Source organism: Montipora capricornis, unplaced genomic scaffold (assembly GCF_036669925.1).
Source record: "Montipora capricornis isolate CH-2021 unplaced genomic scaffold, ASM3666992v2 scaffold_120, whole genome shotgun sequence".
Classification (NCBI taxonomy): Eukaryota; Metazoa; Cnidaria; class Anthozoa; order Scleractinia; family Acroporidae; genus Montipora; species Montipora capricornis.
Genome location: NW_027179885.1, coordinates 20,001 through 23,914, shown reverse-complemented (window position 1 = coordinate 23,914; position 3,914 = coordinate 20,001). Strand labels below are relative to the sequence as shown.

At 41.4% G+C, this 3,914-nt stretch overlaps 1 pseudogene; it reads right to left on the bottom strand.

The window, feature by feature from the left end:
* Window positions 1-3,717: 3,717 nt before the first annotated feature.
* LOC138034541 (uncharacterized) overlaps window positions 3,718-3,914 on the bottom strand; it is a 3,237-nt pseudogene continuing 3,040 nt past the window's right edge.

Here is a 3,914-nt window from a genome sequence, read left to right as displayed (position 1 = left end):
GCTTAATAATAAAATAGAAAAATCTATTGTCTGCTAGAAATAACAAAACCTTATCATAACGGAAGAAACCCAACCCTTTCATTTCACTGAAGTTGTGGCATCTTAATTGTCGGTAGATGTCACAACTTTTAACGTCCGCTAACTTTCACATGGAGACGACACAATGTTTTAAAAATCATTCGTTACTGACTGATTCATTGTTTATTTAAAGATGCTCCTATCCAGTAGCTGTGCTCAAGAACTATGGTTTATGTGCTTGGTCCGAAACTTGGCATAGCCTTTGGTCATTTGTACGTCAAAACTGGTATTTAAAGGTAGTAATTGTTGTTCCATACACGAACTCGCTCTTACGAAGTTACTTACAGCGTAGCCTCGTTTCCGGCTACAGGAAAATTATAACTGATCTGACGATCTTCATTTCATACACGGTAAACATAGCACTTTTAAAAGGTCTTGGACCGAACAAAGAGTAAAACATTGTCCCAGTCATAGTTGTCGATGCGCCGGACTGGGAGCGGGGGAGAAGTGGGTGGTTAAATTTTGGTGTCGACACGTCGCCTATGTTGGTGGACAAGCAGGAACGACTTTCATTCCTTTGAGATTTTGCCACCATTTCGATGCATATTCGAGGATAAAATTTCCTATTATTTTCAGTGTCCACCAACATGACCGCCTTCTCGCGTCGTTGCACGAAGAAAGAGTCTGGGAACGAGAATGCAACTTCTCACCTGCTTTAGCCCATAGTCGTAATTGCCATATTTTTTATCTAGAAAAATACAGTTTCTCAATAAGTTTAGTTACTATCTTGCTAGGGTAACCCTAGCAATAGAGGTAGCCTACTTCCTTGTAATCAGGGCACTGTACGGCTACGCACGCTAGTTTCCACTGAGTAGAATAGTCCACATGTACAGGTTTCACTGCAACTGCTGCAAGACATGTGCATGGAAGGGAAGATTTGTTGGCCAGTCACCAAAGTTAGAGAAACGCATTCCATTTGAACGATATAAACTCTGTTTAATCTTATCACTTAAGTAACGAAAGGCCCTCTGTCGTCCTTAAATTTAACAAAATTATGAAACACAACTGACTTGGTTTGTCTTTCTAGATAAATTTGGTCTCCAAAGAGTGAACACAACTTGTTCAGCACGCTTCTACGATGTTCATCGTAAAGACACTAAAGAGTATTCTGCACAAACAGTTACATTGTACATTACACTTACATTATGTCGTTTTGCCATTTCTCTTTCGCTAAAACATTAGTGAATTCGGAGCGAAATTCTGTATAGGAATCGTAGGTGGAAGGCAATTCCAGAACACAGCCACAAATATGAGCGATTGGGCGCCTTGCTAATCCTTCTAGTTTTGTAAAATTAATATCAAGTTTTGTAACACAAATTACATCTGCTCCAGTAATAAACATTAACAGGCACTTGAGTTGATGGATGTCTAACCCTCTTATGAAACGTTTAAAGTAATCCAGCGCCGAGCGCTCTGCGTTTGTTTTGGGAGCAGCATGAAGCATTCCGAGCACTTTCTTTGTTGTTGGCTCCAGCGACTGGTATACGCTGCATACTCCCTCCAATGTTGATAAGTTACCCTTTGTTAGGGCCTCTTTGAAAACGCCATCCCAACAGTCTGCCACGTACTGGGGCTTTTGGATGATTTCTCTGTGGGCTACTTCAAGTATTAGACTCAGAATGTTCTCTTTTGTTGGAAATTTTCTGCATCCAAACCGTTCCAATAGATCAAGAAGCTCTTCATCTTTCTGGTCTTCATCAGCTGTGTCGTCAAGATTCCATTCGTCGTCCGTTCGTTGCAATGCCTCGCGTACAACTTGCTCTTCACTTGGGGCAAGGTATTCGTTGAATGACTGAAGGAGGGTGTCCTCAGAAACTGCCTTTTCACCAAACATAGCGCATATTACGAATGCCTTGCTTAGCATCACTGGAAAGTACCCCAGGTCTTGGTGACCTACAATAATAATAATGATAATAATAATAATAATAATAATATTATATTATTATAGTTTATTTACGTATATAGCACATACTGCATGAAGGAATGATCGTATGAGCTGTACATAGAGTTGATTAGAGAAATGAGTCATATGATAAACTTATAGAATGAAACGAAAATGGGCGAAAATTTACGATAAAAACCTTTCACGATAATACGTCCAACGGCAGTCCACTGCTCGCTCTGAAAATCGTGTCTCAGAAAGGGGACCCTCCCTCTTTCTCCCAGGAGCACGAAATGTAGAATTCCTGCCAAAAACTTGCCAGGGCGTCTCGGTAAATGCCTCTGATGTCTTCACCTCTTTCGTCCCTCCCCTGTCCGTCTACCATGATGATTTTAAGTTCACATGTCATTATACTGTCTTCAAGAAACTCCTTCAGAAGGTCTTGCAGGACAAGCGATCGCCTCACCCTTAAGATCCTGATGGCAAAGAAATTAAAAAGCATCATGTTTTCGAACTTTTCTTTCCAAAAACCTGTTCATTTTTTTTTTTTTTTTTATGGGGGGGGGGGGGGGGGTGGGGGGGTGGAAGGGGGAAAATAATGTAAACTGATTGGTATACGTACCTCTGCTTTCCGTTTGGACTGATCAGATTTATTACTGCAGGATCAGGTTCTTGGCCACTTCCGTCTCGTCCACTTCCGCTTCCGTCTGCAGATCCCGGGTCATTTCCTCCATGACCACTTCCGGTGCTATCACTAGATTGCTGGCCACTTCCATGCCCGCTGACACTTCCCTGGTCAGTTGCGCTTCCACTATTTGACCCTTGGTCGTCAACACCTTCGACAGTCAAGTCCTGGTCGGTTTCCACTACAACTGCTGGCCGTCGATCACTTTGACTGGCTTGGGATTGACTCGATACGTCATTAGCATCTCCGGGCATGGATGGTGTGGGTTTCTATGATATAGAAAAAAAGAGAGTGACTGGTTTTTCCCAAGCAACAAATGCTCAATTTTGGTCGTGTTTACTCAGGGTTTTCGACAGTTTTGTTAAGTAGCGGAGGGCACCGGACATGACTCTTTTGGCGCGAGCTATGTAGGGGGGTCGGGGGTCAAATAGATCTTTAAAATGGAAAACTCAGAACACTGTTTCCAGTGTTCCTGGAACCCAATTAAGAATCAGTTTCCCAGGCATGGCTGGAGTTCACTCAAATTCTCTTTAAAAAGATAAGGTAAAAAAAGTATAATAAAAATATAACAAACCCCTCAAATATTGGTATCCAAGTACTGGACATGGAATGGGAACGACCGGACGAAACATCACGCTCCGACCTCAAATGAACACCCTGGTTTACTTAAATTACTCTTTAGGAGACATTTATGATACTCATAGCAAAATATTTGAGCAATACAGTACCTGCTCTGTTAACAAACTTTGCAAATGCTGTTGACGAAAAAGGCGTCCTCTATCTTTTGTTTTTTTCCCACCACTTTTCTGCAAAAACGCAAACAGTTTATTTCTTTTTCTTGTCAACTGTGTATATTCAAAGCCACAAATTAGAAAAGTGCTATCCTAACTCATTTCCAGTTTCCAAACACAGCAAAAGCAACAAACCTTTCCCTTTCTTAGCTGCTCCTGTGCACTGTTGTCTTCCAGTTCACTCATGATACTGTAAAAGAAGAAGCAATTTATTATTTCAATAGAAATAATAAGAGATTCCTAGAAGCATAAGTTCTAAGAGTCACTGAAAATGGCCCCACTTACCTGTCATCACATTCAAGAAGTGTTTCAGGAGGAGTTTCACTTATGGGCTGCAGTGAGTAGTCAGCAGTAGGCTCCCATTCATAACTTCCAAACCCAAGGAAGGTTACTTCATCATCTTCTAGAGATGGTGTTGACATATCCTCCCTCATGTACAGTGTTGTGTTCTTTACTTCAGTTACTGGCTGTGAAGGTA